Raw genomic sequence first — 16,535 nt, forward strand, 5'->3', positions numbered from 1 at the left:
CCTTTTTTTCTACAAACAGCCCTGCAAAAATGGCATAAATCATATCCTTGTGTTCTGCAATTCTATGTTTCATTAAAAGAGCTCTGTTTAAAACAGATTTATATGATGCCCTTACTGATCTTATGAAAATGCTAGTTCGAAGGCTGTCTAAGACTTCAGTACTTACTGTTTCACAAGCATGCAGAAATCAACAAGCATGTAGCAAGTAAAGTCAATTCTCCTGATTTCCCAAGTTGTTCCAGGTCAGTGACTCAAAAAGTACTCTTTGGAGTGGCAGCCTAAATATTTCCCTCAGCACAGGTGTTCTTTTTTAATGTATGAATTTATTTATTCATAGAAAATCTGAGTTTAAAAGCATAGTGTTTCATTATCAGGTTTTCTTTCAGCTTGCATCTGACCTAACTGATCAATGATTTTGAAAAATAAAAATAAGAAAACCTGTCAACTGTGTTGAGCGGATAATGCATTTCAACTGATCACTGATGTATAGTGAAGTCACATTAGTGAGAGCTCAGGTTTAGGTATCCACCTTTTAAATAAAATCTAAAATGAGTTAAATAGCTTGACGTGCAATAATAGCAGCATTTCTTCATCTTATGTTTCAAGGTAATTGTATATGAATCACCAAATTGAAAAAAAAAAAAAAACAATGAGTGAGACATATTGTATGAGCTTAGTCAGTGTAAGTTGTTCTTTATTATAACAACAGGTCAGGGGCAGTAATTCTGTGTTGAAACAGAACATGTTCTATGGGCAATGATTGCTTCTATGGGAAGTGCGTCAATGACCAGACCTCATTATGAAGTCAGTAAATAGCTAAAGTGGTTTGCAAAGGGGTTAATAGTTGAGTGCTCACAACATGGCAGTGAGGTTATTTATGTATTTTACGTAGCACCCTTTTGTGTCTTTTTAAATATGAGGTTACTTTTTGTTGAGTATATTGTTGATGCAGAGGGAGAGCCATACACATTGAGTCAGCACCAAAACAAATATCTTTTTGTAAGTTTCTTTTTTAAACACTTAAGCAAGCCATAGAAAAATCACTCAATTCGCCTATTAGCACATTAAGTTCTGATGGGGGAATCCTCCCACAGCTCTGTTCTGTTCTGCTGGTGGGGAGCCTTCCCTGCTGGCAGAACATAATGATTACTGTTTGTGGCTATAGCCATAGGCAGTAATTGCATGCACAAAATCCAACAGACTGATTGTACTGAAGTCGATCAAAAGATTGACTTTAGTACAACCAGCCTGCCCATGGATGGATCGAATTTCGGCCGGTCCCTGCTGAACCAGACCAGATTCGATCCATCTATTGGCTTTAAAGCCCAAATCCAACTAAAATTTATGAAATTATAAGGTTTTGTATAGAATGGGGAAAGTTAATAGAACTGATTTCAGGTGTTTATTTGTGACCTTTACTTCAACAGTGGGATTTCCTATCACTTCTTTTCCTGACAGGAAGTGAGGGGAAATCTCTCTAATAGGGACACAAACTGCATTGAAATGGGGAAGGATTACAACATCTCAAGTCAAATTATTACTACCGGACCTATATCTTCCTGCCCTGGTGACTTTTCCTGCTTTCATAATAATAGAAAGTCAAAAACTTTTTAATGGGGTCAGGCATAGCAGTAACATCTTTTTTCCAAGTCTATCCAAGCTAAAAAATATGTGCACAGTTGGGCTATAATGCATTTTAAAGCAACTCTATCAACTGAAAAAAAGACCTCACCCCCCGCAAAAAAAGGCTAATAATATATATGTCCCTGGCAGGCACAAGTATGCTTTTTTCTCTAAAAAAACAACAGTCTCTAAAGAATCCTTAAAATTTGGAACTCTTCTGGGTGTGTTGGGTGACTGGTTCCTCACTTTTCACCATGGTTCCTCCTGGTGTCTGCCAGAGAGGTATGTAGTAATCTAGTTTTTCAGGGGACGGAAATTTTTTTTATTTAATTTTAATATATATTTAATATATATTTATGTAAATTATATATGTAGTGTGAAACTACATATATAATTTACTAATATTTTGTGTATGGACATAGAGCAGCTGTCTATTTGTCAGGATGTGTTCAACTGCACATTAATGTTGTCAACATATACCAGCACAAAAAAACAGGTTTTCCCTATATTTGGGTCATAAAGGACACTACAACCAAGGTAATATGAGGAACACGACATAAACAAGCAAAGTACATGTACTGTCTGTTTTTTTGGAGAACCCATAAAGTGACACCCTGTTAAGCCTAGTATAAACGGGCCACATTTGGTCCATGTGTACCGCAGCCAGTACGACAGAAGCTGGCCATTCAGCTGGGGCATGACGAAAAAGGTCTACCAATCAGCTTCCGATAAGCGCTCTCAGTCAATGACCAGAGTGTTCTGGTGGGGGACAGGCCCCCTGTCAGAACACAATAGCACAGCAGGGGAGATCGCTGTACTAACATCGCATGGTTAGTACAGTGGCTTCTCTGGAGCTGTCAGCTTTTTTATGTTCAGCCCTACTAGTGTGTACTAGGCTATAGTCAGGAACTGACATGAGTTTAGTTAGCAGCTCAGGAGAGCATGCTTTGTTTGCTTTCAACTATGAAAAAAGACTTCAAGCTGCAGATTCAACCGTTTGAATGAGAACAACAAAGCTGTTGCAAAAACTGCAAAATAAGAACATCATGCCGTTCATCATGCATAGTTTTTATATGCAATCAAGTAGATGAAAAGGTGAGGAGGAAGTGTGATAGTCCAGGGCTCTATAAGTGGGTCCAGAGTTGATTACTGGAGTTGATTAACTAAAGGAGAATAAGTTGTTAACTTTGCTAGGGGCTATGGGCATAACATGTAACAAGGTATGAAAGATATGTATTTAAAGGGGTTGTAAAGTCTCATTTTTTTTGTTCCTAAATAACAAACATGTCATACTTACCTCCTCTGTGCAAGGGTTTTGCACAAAGTGGCCCCATTTCTTCTCTTCTGGGGTCCCTCTGCGCCGCTTCTGGCTCCTCCTCTTCTCGAGTGCCCAGAAGGAGAAGCGCTTTCCCTGGGGGCACTTGTGCGGGCGCACTCCCATGTACTGCTGGTGCTGCCATTGACACAGACAGCAGGACCCGGCCCTGACCCCGGCTCCCGTGTCATTGGATTTGATTGACAGCAGCGGGAGCCAATGATATACAGTTTTTATTTTGTGTACTAAGATGTAAAGGAAGCTGATTTTTTGATCTTCCTTTGAAATGCCCAAGAACTTGTCTGCAGTTAGACATGGTTCACACCTATGCAGGTTGTGGTTGATTAGTTTCTGCAGTTCTTTTTATTGGCTTTTTTTGGACATGTGTTTTTAACTCACTTTTCACATTTTTTTGTACATTCTGCGTATTTTTATGCTTTTTTTTTTACCAATTTGTAAATATTACAGCTTTGATTTCACAGGATGTCAGTTTGCATGTTACTTCCTTCTTCCTCACTGTTGTTTGTGTGTGAAGTGTGTGAACCATCATGGTTGAAATGTAATCTTTTTCTTGCTGCAGCAACAGCTACAGCTATCCTCTTTTAGAAGCTGAGGAAGAGTAGGAAGAAAAGAGACAGCAAATATATTGGGTGCATCCATTCATTGCCATTAGGCAACAGAAAGGGCAATTCTAAGTCCTTTATTTTTTCCTAACCTAACCAATCTGAGCATGAATGTGTACATATTCAGACACCCAGTAAGTTATGATATACATAACCATTTTATACAGCATAACAGCCTACCTTAGATTTCACATATATATATAGATGTTTTGATGATGATTACTAATTTTAAGCTTTTCTCTCGGGTTTTAAGATAAAGATACAACAAATTAAACATAATGAATTAAAATAATAAAGCAGAACATTAGGTTTTTTTTAAATTTTTTGATAGAGTACAGGAGGGTTATAATCCATATTGTTTTTTTGGCCATCTCTGTCCCATTTTGGGAGATTTACCTTCCCTCCCTGTCCCATAGCCAAGTCACCAGAACTAGTGCCCTCATTTGAAGATTTCCTCTCTATTAATTTTCTGGTGGCAACCAAAAATTTGTGATTTTCTTTTACTTTCACTTTCAATGAAAATGGTAATCCATCTCTACTCTATCCAAAACGAAGAAAAAAAAGTTTTGCCTTTAGTTGTACTTTAATAGATTGGGGAGAGAAAGCAAAGAAAGGAAGAAGGGAAGAAGAGAAATATTCATAATGTTCAGTCCAGTACCTCATGAATATTTGGAAAATTCATAATTCTGAAAGTCCTCATAATACTGTGTATAGAGGTATCTGGTAAATTGTGACAGCACAAATTACATGTGCCTCTAAATTCAGGGTTAGAGTTTAGACATCCTTTTCTTTCTGTCATCTCCTTCACTAGCAAACAATGTCAGGCAAAACATGTCCACTTCTAATTCTTTTGTATTTCACTTGTAAAGATGTATTAATTGCCTCTAAAAAGGCACACATCTTCAATATTATCTGAAAAACACAAAACTCTCCACAAAATTCATTAGCAAAGCCATAATAAGCCAAAGCAATAAACATTGCTTTTGAAGATAAACTAATATTTACATTTTTAATGTTCTTTGCTAATTTACCTTCACTGCCAAAGAGGTGTAATTTGCATTTAAACAGTGAGATCTGAAGGACCTCCATCTTTTGCTATCTCTGTATCTATGGAGCCCCTAATTTCCCCAACGTTATCTGAAGTTTTACGTACTTTTCTATTAATTTATAATTCTCTATATTAATTGTATCTTAGATGTTCACAGGTCACAGGTCTCCTCACAGGACTGCTGTCACTGCCAATGTCTGGTTGCAAATCCTCAATGCTCCTTTTGGGCAAAATTAGGTCAATTTTGATAATAGATAATATATAATATATATACTTTGTGTATATATATATATATATATATATATATATATATATATATATATATATATATAAATTGTGTATATACACTGTAAATATATATATGTATATACTGGAGACCAAAATTAGAGAACAACCTACAATTTCCTACATTTTAAGGTCACTGCTTAGTCCTATTTTAAATTATCTAAACAGGAGTAAATGAGCAGTTTTGTTAAGCAAATTTCATGAGTTACATATATTTTGAAGCACAGAATAAAAAACTTCAATGAGATTTGAAAAAGAACATTGATGAAAATAAAGAACACAATTAAAGAATACTTTCAGATACCTCACAGTTATTGGTCTTAATCTGACACCTTGTCTTTAATTATCTGACAAATTCTATTTAACTGGCAGCCTAGCTTTCCAGATTTCACTGACTTTGCAAGAAAGTGAACAGTTTTAAAGTGACTGAAACCCTCCAGCAGCAGGTTATTCAGATGAAGGCCAAAGGGATGACCCTTTCAGCCATAGCAAGAGAAGCTTGTCATTCTAGATCTGTGATTTCTAGAATATTGTATCTTTACAACGTCACAAACTCATTCAAGTCACCCAAGAAGGCTGGTCGTCCACGAAAGAAAAATACAAGAGAGGACAGGATAATGCGGAAAATCTCAATGGCAAATTGGTTCAACAATGCAGCTGTGATTGCTTGGCAGTTCAGCGCTGAAAAGAGTAAGGATCTGTCCCGTCATACAGCGTCTCGCCATTTAAGAGAATTTGGACTGTAAGCCCACTCTGCAGTGACCAAACCTCTCATTATCAGAAAGAAATAATTCAAATTAAAAGTTTAATTTATTTGGGCCCGATGGGAAACATTATGTTCATCTTCAAACTGTGGAAAGACTGAACCCAAAGTGTGTAAAGAAGTCAGTGAAAGGTGAAGGGTGAAGCGTCATGGTTTGGGGGATGTTTTCTGCAGCAGGAGTTGGGCCCTTTTATACAGCTACATGGCAGAGTGAATGCAAATGTTCATCACTCAATCAGCCAGCAATTTTCATGCACGACAATGCCCCCTGTCACACAGCAAAATGGGTAAAGCAGTTCCTTGAAGAAGAAAACATTAAATTCATGAAATGACCAGCCCAGAGTCCTGACCTAAACCCAATAGAAAAACTCTGGAAAATCCTTGGTGACTAAGTTATGGTAAAAATATAGAATCGTGCTAAATAAACACTGATATACATACATATACTTAGTAACTCAGTAATGCATCTAATATGTAAATATCACATGTAATGTGAACAGATTGAAAAATGTGATGACACCAAAAAATAAGTATTACGATAAACAATTAAAAGTGTAAAAGTAAGTCCAAAGACATATATTGGCTGTGTCACCCATGTGATGAATGAATAGATTATTGTGAAAAGTCCATCCAAAACTGTGAAATCCTTGGAACTGTAGAAAAAATAGAACAGTCCCTGCACAAAATGACATTTCTAAAGGAATAAAAGTCATTTAAACCTGCTTGAGGCTTTAATGTAATGTCCCGGCAATATGGATGAAAATCAGTGAGACAAATGGCATGGGTACCCCCTCAGCCCATTACCAGGCCCTTTGGGTCTTGTATGGATATTAAGGGGAACCTCGCACCTAAATTAAAAAAAAAAAGGCGTTGGGCCCCCAGGCCCTATATACTCTGAACAGCAGTATACAGGCGGTGCAAACAAGACAGGGGCTGTAGGTTTGTTTTTATGCAGAATCTGTTTGTAATTTGGAACAGGTACATTTTGTAAGTGTAGCTCCAGCCAAAAACTATTTTAAAGCTTTTTGGAAAACATAGGGAAGGGTTATCATCCCTGTAACATTTGTTTTGCTGTCTATGCCCCTGTTCAGAAGATTTCACCTCACTTTCTGTCCCAATTTTGAAAATTTGGGGTTTTAAGGGAAACAAGGATTGGTGATAAATCAGTGGAGACACCTTTTTCTAGACATGTACAGGATGAAAAAATTTGTTTAGTTTAGTTTAGTTTCGGTTCGTTATTTAACTAAATTCGTTTAGTTAAATTAGTTGCATTCATTACATTCGTTTTCGGGATTCGTTTAGTTTCGTATTCAAATTCAAAAAAATTCGACCACATTCGAAAAAACTATCAAATTCGAAAAAAATTCTACCGAATTCGAAAAAAAACTATCAAATTCGAAAAAATTCTACCGCATTAGAAAAAAACGATCAAATTCGAAAAAATTCTACCGCATTCAAAAAAAATTTGACCGAATTTGAAAAAGTAAACTATATATAACCATTTTGCGAAATTCGAATTTCATATAGAATGACATCGAATTCCAATAGAAAAGATTCAAATAGAATAGAAAATAAGAATAGCATGCAAAAACAATAGAACAGAATAGAAAAAAATATAATATATTCTATTCTAATCTTTTCTATTCAAATTCGAATTCATTCTGTACCAAATTCCAATTCCGGAAGATGTTTTATATATATTGTTCTATTGTTTTTTCTATTCTAGTCTTTTCTATTAGAATTCAATTTCATTCTATTTCTATATAACCATTTTCTGAAATTCGAATTTCGTATAGAATGAATTTGCATTCAAATAGAAAAGATTAGAAAAAAATTGAAAATAATAGAAAAGAATAGCATAGAAAAACCATAAGCTAGTGTAATGGAAATTTGTAAGTTCTGTATATAATTGTATTGTATTTTGTATGTATTGCACATTTCCCTCACTGTGCACACAGCACTAATAATGTTTTCAGTAAATGTTTACATTCTTTCGAGTCCTGATTAGAATAAGCCTGCCTATGTAACCCCCCTTGTTACGATAAACCTACAATTGTAATATTAATGTGATACCTACGTAATTATGTGCATAAAAACCTTCAATTGCGTCATAATAAAGCAGAACAGTAATTTGGAAAGATGCTGAGCGTATCTTTTGTGTCTGTTCCCTACTGCAGTAGTTATTATTAATTTGGAACCACTAATCAATGTGAGGATAGGAGTTGCCTATCATCAATTTAACCGAGACAGCATGGCGAGCTTTGCCTTAGGAGGGGATTCCAGGTGACCCTGAGTATCCGAAATGAGGAGCTTGAGACGATCCGGGAATTTCTGATAATCAGCCGGCTGAGGTAAGCCTTTTGCTTACATTTGAGTTATCAGACTTCCTTGATCGGTAAGGCATTTTCGGGACAAAGGGTACCTATTTTACTCCCCTTAATCAAACTGTATTGATTGGTGGTTATATGTTATGTTGTCCCTGTCTATTGTCCATTGGAGTGTTATAGATAAGAAAGGGAAGAATAGTGCTGTTCACAGGTATATGTAGTAAATCTGCTAGATAAAGTAGTTTAGAGGCAAGAGGGTATAGGCACACGTAGAGAAGAGAGAAGACTGGCCAGTCATTATGGGCATTGAATTAAGTAAGAGAAAGAAGGGTAAGAGACCCTCAAAAATGCCCAGCGCAAGAGGAGCGCTATATATGAACCAAAGGTGCGGTTCTGCCTATACTGAGCCCCTAGATTAATGGTTAGAGTGGACATGGATCCACAATGGGTAACTGGGTCACCAAAGGCCATAGGGACTAAGAATCATGCAGATTAAACAGCTAGAGAAACAGCTATCTATGTGAGCAGGATAGATCAAGGGTGACATTAACACTAGACAGGAAGGGACATTTTCATGTTAAGTTGTGGGATGAATTTGGGGTCAGGCACTACAACTATTAGAGTCAGAAACAGAGAAATGAGAGGTAAAACAGAATACTTTATATGTTGTCAGAGAGGGAGGATGGGATGAGCACTCTGGCTGTCCATCTGATCATAGAAGCTAGATATAAAAGATATCTGAACAAAATAAGGAATGCAGAATTTAGGCAGGAAAATATTAATGAGAGTTAAAAGAAAGTGAGAGAGATATTGGTGTATGTGTGTGCGAATGCTGGGACCTTTAGTTCTATTGCGTGTGTGTGTCATGTACGCAGATGTGACCCCCTCCTTTGTGCTCTCCTGAAAGAATGTCCCTGAGAGGTCAGTGATAAGCTGGAAGGACACCATGCCAATTCCAGTTTTTTAGACAAAACATGTGCCGGGTTAACGAATCTAATGGTAAACAATGTGATCACAATTATTTTGAATCTGTTTTCCAAACATGGTAAAATGAAGGTTACATTTAACCATGTATTACACAAATTGAATATCCTTTGATAGTGGAAACAGTGCATTTAAAAAAGGGAAATTAAGTAAAATTAAGTAATAATGAGTATTAATTTCTAATATGAGTTTAACAATTTTATTAATAATATAGATATATTGAAACTGGTTTAGACAACCTTTGGTTGGAAATGAAATTCAGGTTAATGGGGAAATTTGTAATGAATGAGATTAGTTTAGATTAAGATAACATTTTGTAATTTTACATTTATACAATAAGCCCTTATTGAGAGATAAAAAAAGATTAAGATGAGGTTGTTATTTGGAATAAAGCTGCCATAATATTTAACAAAGCCAAGATGGATGGAATACATAAGAAGTTCTTCTACAAAAATGAAATTTTAAGGTTTTTGATAATAACTTGATGTGCGGTCCATGATGTGAGAGTAATAATAAATAAAATTTAAATATAACAGACCCATCACATCAAATCCACACACCCTGTTAGGATAGATGCCACCTGCAGCCAGTTGTTTTTGCTTTCTGGTCCATCATACAGATTATTGATCCTTTTGTTTTATTTATTTTTATTTTTGAAATCCAAAGCAGAATGTGTGGATTGTGAAATGATGTGCCCCTTTTTCTTGTAAGTACAGTGGTATAAGCAGAAGAATATTTTGGATTTATGGGCATCTCTGCATGACCGCAGAGTATTGTTATCATTTATTATAATATTGCCAGGAAGAAGTTGTCTTTTGAAACATGAAACTGGAGTTCTTACACAAATAGCATGATAGAAAACAAGCCATTGTAATATATTTATGCAAGCTGGACCCAGTAATGAAGGGTTCACCCCGATATATCAGAGCTGTAGCTTTTATGCAAAGGTGCTATTAGACAAAGTTAGATATTGTTTTGGTCAAACATTTAATTTTTAATGGTCCGACATTCTGTGCAGCAAATATACAGATAACTAAATGTTTGTCTAATGAAAGGTTTAAAATATGAGTTTGTTTATGTACAAATCTAACAATGAAAAATGCGTACATTTGAATCCAGCCACCTTATTGCCTCTATTGGAGGAGGCTGGAGACAAAGGAAGACGTGTGTTAAATTGATGGTGTAGGAATCACCTGCTGTGAGCCCAGTGCAGGACACACTCCCTGAAGACCCAGATATTAATTTTTTTGTAGATTTGAGTATGCAGTTTATCACCCAGAAGGATACTCTGTATTCAAAGTCAATGAAGCAGAGCTCCATGTTTTAGCAAAGCCTGTGAGCTATAAAAAGAGTGTATATTTATATAGATAGTTGAGATATAGAGAGCTTTTGGTTCCATTTAAAGGGCCAGAAGTTTGTTTTTACTTCGGCAGGTAAACCAAGCAAGCATGCCAAGTTAATTTGATCGGCTGTTTTCAGCCTTCCAGGTTCTTGCTGAGGTAGCCATATTAACTTTCACACATGGAAGCAGACCAGGTGACTAAGGATGCTGCATTTACAGCCCCGGACACTTGATGGGTCTGTGCAACTCACAGATTCCACCCTAGTTCTGGCCCAGTATAGCTGGGATTAATAATTCAACTTTAAGGACCCCAGAATGAGAAGAACAAGTGGTCCACAGGGGGCAACTTCTTATGAAACAGGACTTTGGAAAAGGTGATCATTTATGTCTGCCAGCCACTCTTTTCCCTCCAGCTTGACACATGGACCGTGTCATCAGTCACAAGAAGTTATGGCTGCCTTAGTAAATGAGCATGGGATAGAGCCAGGGTTCTCCACAGTTGTTTTTATAACATACCACTTCTTGTTTTACCTGTTACCAAAGGTGTTACCAAAAGCTGAACATCCTTTCCAGAGATTACAAAAAGATATATCCAGATGCCCAAGTCAGGATCTTACGAGTATGCATTTTGTCTGTATGGACATGTTTTTTGGATGTCCAGTGGCAAATGCTACTGCAAAGGCCACAGTAAAAAGTGTTATCAGAAGTAGTTTGTAAGTACAGAGTGCCAGAAAGTACAGAGAGTAACAAAAGAAATCATTTTTTATAGGAGAGTCCTTAATAGAAGTTTTGAGGTTTTATTTTTACACCCCTTACTGTCTACAATGTAGCGGACAAAGTAGATTAAGAAACTAGAAAACTTTTGCCTGAATGTTTTCTTATATTTTATCCAGCTCCTAAGGGGGATGTTGGACTCTCTCCCTATGGGATTTGGTTTGGGAGTGTGTTTCACACTTGCTTATATTTTGTCTCAGCAGCTGAAGTCCTCCATTCGGATCTCACAGAGAATGTTGCTGATCTTTTAAGGTTTTTTGACAAACTCATTTATGTGTTTTCTCCCCAATTCCAGATCCTAAAAGTTTGGAAGGATCTAAAACTAAAGCCAGGTGACTTGTGGATTGTTAAGAGACATTTATATATAAGGAAAAGTTTGGAGACTCAATACAGCATCTATTTCATGTACAGTTTTTGCAAAACGTGAAGAAAAAGTCACCTGGATCCACACCAGATACTGCAAAAATGACTAAATTAAAGAAATCTCTGAGTTTGATTTGTTTCCCTCTTGTGATCACAGTCTAGGGTACTTTTTGATTAAATTACTTTAATTTTAAGGGATATATATATTTGAAAAGTAGTTTAGCCATGTTGAAGTCATATTTTGTCTTTTGTACGTCTTCCATTTTATGTAGAATTGTCTGTGTTCACATATGCTGATAAGTCAGCATGTTCACAATTAAGCTAGAAGGCCATTCTGGCCACAGGAGTGTACAGCCAGTACTCTGTAAATATGTCTTATCAATCATTTGTTTTTCACAATGAAAAGTCATTTTGTAATGAAAAAGTTGATCAGCTATTATTTTCTCCACAATGGAGTTTTTTGCCTCTTTGGCCAGGACTACCTCTACCTAAGCGTGTGGAGGTACCAGGTTAAAGGTGATAGCAGGTATGGTTAGTGATCAAAATATTGATCAAAAGAGGGGAGACTGTAATGGAAATTTGTAAGTTCTGTATATAATTGTATTGTATTTTGTATGTATTGCACATTGCCCTCACTGTGCACACAGCACTAATAATGTTTTCAGTAAATGTTTACATTCTTTCGAGTCCTGATTAGAATAAGCCTGCCTATGTAACGCCCCTTGTTACGATAAACCTACAATTGTAATATTAATGTGATACCTACGTAATTATGTGCATAAAAACCTTCATAATAAAGCAGAACAGTAATTTGGAAAGATGCTGAGCGTATCTTTTGTGTCTGTTCCCTACTGCAGTAGTTATTATTAATTTGGAACCACTAATCAATATGAGGATAGGAGTTGCCTATCATCAATTTAACCGAGTCACCAGCATAAAAAAAAAAATATATTTATATATATATATATATATATATATATATATATATATATATATATATATATATATATATATATATATATATATATATATATATATATATATAAAACCATCTTCCGAAATTCGAATTTCGTATAAAATGAATTTGAATAGAAAAGATTAGAATAGAGTAGAAAAGAATAGACTAGAAAAACAATAGAACAGAATAAAATAAAACATAATATATATGTATCTATATATATATATATATATATATATATATATATATATATATATATATATATATATATATATATATATATAATTTTCTATTCTAATCTTTTCTATTCAAATTCAAATTCATTCTCGAATTTCGTCTAGAATGAATTCAAATTTGAATAGAAAAGTTTAGAATAGAAAAGAATAGCATAGAAAAGCAATGGAACAGAATAGAAAAAAAATATTATCTATATATATCTATATATAGAGATATATATCTATATATATCTCTATATATAGATATATATAGAGATATCTATATATAGATATATATAGATATCTCTATATATATCTATATATAGAGATATATATATCATCTTCCGAAATTCGAATTTCATATAGACTGAAATCAAGTTTGAATAGAAAAGATTGGAATAGAATAGAATAGAAAATAATAAAATAAAAAAAAAATATGTTTTCGAATTTGAATATGTTTTCGAATTCGATTCAAATTTGTTTTCGAATTTGCTTCGAATTCGGTTCAAATTCGTTCGCTTTTTTCCGGATTTGTTTAAATTCATCACTTTTGTAATTCGGAAATTCGGATGCATCCAAATTTCCGAATAATGAAAAATTCGTCCGAATTTCGATTCAGAACGAAACGAAGTGCACATGTCTACCTTTTTCCCATATTAACTCTTACAGGAGAGAATTTCCCTTCCTAGGGGTAGATTTCCTCTCACTTCCTGTTGTCTCCCTCCATTTGTAAGTAGGAGTCCTTTGTAAGTCGGATTTTTGAAAATAGGGGACCGCCTGTATATACTATACGGCCTGCCCTATACACTCTGCAGAAAATTGGGCCTTAGGTGTTGGTGGTACCAGAACACTGTAAGCCCTCACAGTTACTCTTGGTGGGCACTGGAATGGGCCCTGCTGTGAAATATTATATCAAGAATTGTAATTAGGCTGGTGGTGGCACAACACTGTAAAGCCTCACGGATACTTTTGTTGAGCACAGGAACAGGCCCTGCTGTGAAATTTTTGATCAAAAATTGTAATTACACTCCCCTGTTAAACAGGGGCAGAAAAATTGGGCCTTAGGCAGTGGTGGTGCCACAACACTGCAACCCCTCACAGATACTCTTGTTAAGTGCGGGAACGAGCTCTGCTGTTAAATATTTGATCAAAAATTGTAATTACACATCCCTGTTAAACAGGGGCAGAAAAATTGGGCCTTAGGCAGTGGTGGTGGTGCCACAAAACTGCAACCCCTCACAGATACTCTTGTTGAGTGCAGGAATGAGCCCTGCTGCAAAATATTACAGCAACAATTGTAATTACACGCCCCTGTTAAACAGGGGCAGAAAAATTGGACCTTAGCCACTGGTGGTGGTGCCCAGAACCAAAAATGTTCTTACAAGCTATCAACATGAACATTGAGGACTGGAGGAATAGGATAGTCACTCAGCATCAGCATAGGCAGTCTTCAAGGGATCTCACATTCATAAAAAAAAATCAGTTACATCAACATCAGGTGCTTGGTAGCTGGTGATCCAAGACTGATTCATTTTTATGAAGGTGAGCCGATCAACCGAGTCGGTGGACAGGCGCACTCTGTGATCAGTTACAAAGCCTCCAGCAGCACTGAATATGCATTCCGAAAGAACACTGGATGCAGGACAGGCCAGTAGCTCAATTGCATACTGTGCAAGCTCTGGCCAGTGATCCATCCTCAAGACCCAGTAACCCAGTGGATTTTCAGTTGGAAAGGTCTTCAAGTCTGATCTTGCCCCTAGGTATTCCTGTACCATGTACAACAGACGCTGGCGATGGTTGTTGGAACCGATCAGACCTTGGGGCTGTGGACTTAAAAATTGTCTGAATGCATTGGTCAGGCGGCCACCTTCTCCACCGCTCCTTCTGTGACTGATCAAAGCCTCAGCAACACATTGTCCAGGAGTACCAGGAAATTGTAACCTCCCAGGCTCTGGAAATGCATTGCACAAACCTTTCTGCAAGGCCTCCCAAAGATGTTTCATCCTCTGCTCCCTCTGCGATGGCTGGATAGGTTCCGCCACCTTACCCTTGTAACGTGGATCAAGAAGGGTTGCCAGCCAGTACTGATTCCTCTCCTTGATACCATGAATCCGAGGGTCCTTTCGCAGGCTTTGCAGGATCAGGGAGGCCATGCAGCGTAGGTTTGCTGAGGCATTCGGTCCAGAGTCCTCTGGGTCACTAAGGACGACCTGATCCCCAGCCACCTCCTGCCAACCACGTACAAGTCCATGGGTTTCTGGGGACTGGAAACGATCCCTTGAAGACTGCTGCTGATGCTGAGTGCCAGGCTCCACCTCCATGCTGACACAATCCTCCTCCTCCTCCTCTGCCTGTGTGATAGGTGGGCCTGCAGGAATACTGTCTGGATAAAGGGGGCCTTGAGAGGTAAGGAAGTCCTCCTCTTCCTCCTTCTGTTCTGCCTCAAGTGCCCTGTCCATTATTCCACGCAGTGTGTGCTCCAACAGGTAGACAAGAGGGACAGTATCACTGATGCATGCACTGTCACTGCTCACCATCCTTGTGGCATCCTCAAATGGTGACAGGACAGTGCATGCATCCTTGATCATGAGCTACTGGCGTGGCGAAAAAAGCCAAGCTCCCCTGACCCTGTCCTGGTGCCATACTCGCACAGGTAGTCATTGATGGCCCTCTGCTGTGTGTGCAGCCACTGCAGCATTGCCAACGTTGAGTTCTACCTGGTGGGCATGCCACAGATGAGGCGGTTCTTGGGCAGGTCGCATTCCTTTTGGAGGTCAGCCAGCCAAGCACTGGCATTATATGACTGGCGGAATTGCACACAGACTTTCCTGGCCTGCCTCAGGAGATCCTGTAAGCCCGGGTACCTGCACAAGAACCACTGCACCACCAAATAAAGGACATGAGCCAAACAGGGAACATGGATGAAGTGTCCCTGTCGAAGGGCGGAGAGGAGGTTGGTGCCATTGTCGCAAACCACCATTCCTGGCTGAAGCTGGCATGGTGTCAACCACCTCTGAGCCTGCCCCTGTAGAGCTGACAGAATCTCTGCCCCAGTGTGGCTCCTGTCCCCTAAGCAGACCAATTCAAGCACCGCATGGCATCTTTTTGTCTGAGTGCTTGCGTAGGAGCACCGCTGGTTCCAAGGACTAATCTGCACAGGAAGAGGCCATAGAGGAAGAAGAAGAGAAGGGGGTGGAGGAGAGAGGTGTAGCAGAATCACCACTACCAGCATTTTGGAGGTGTGGTGGCGGAACAAGCTCCAACAATACTGCACCCTGTCCTGCATCCTTCCCAGCTGCCAGCGGGGTTACCCAGTGCGCCGTGAAAGAAAGGTAACATCCCTGCCCATGCCTGCTGGACCATGAGTCAGTGGTAATATGCACTTTACCGCTGACCGCCCTGTCCAACGAGGCCAAGACATTGCCTTCCATGTGTCGGTAGAGAGCCGGAATGGCCTTCCGAGAAAAAAATTGGCATTTGGGAACCTGCCACTGAGGTATCGCACATTTCGCAAATTCTCGAAAGGGGGCAGAACCCGCTGAAAAGGCAGTGGTTGGAGTGCTAGCAATTTAGCCAAACTAGCATTCAGCCACTAAGCATGTGGATGGCTGGGACTGAATTTCTTTTGCCGGTTTAGCAACTGGGGTAGGGAAATTTGCCTGCTACAATCGGATGTTGGTGTACCGCTAGCAGATTGCCCAGAAGTGCTTGGGACACCTAATTCTACACTTTCATTCCTCTCAGTGCAGGTCTCTGAGAGGACTGAAGTTGTAGTGGAGTTGGAGATCCCAGCTGATGAGGAGCAAGGAGAGGTCCGCCTTGTTCTTTGGTGTGGGTCTTTTAAGTACTGTTGCCAACGGACTGCATGGGAGCTCGACATAGGTCATAATTAGAATATGGTGCCCAAGCAGCTGC

The sequence above is a fragment of the Aquarana catesbeiana genome, linkage group LG05 (assembly GCF_042186555.1).
Source record: "Aquarana catesbeiana isolate 2022-GZ linkage group LG05, ASM4218655v1, whole genome shotgun sequence".
NCBI lineage: Eukaryota > Metazoa > Chordata > Amphibia > Anura > Ranidae > Aquarana > Aquarana catesbeiana.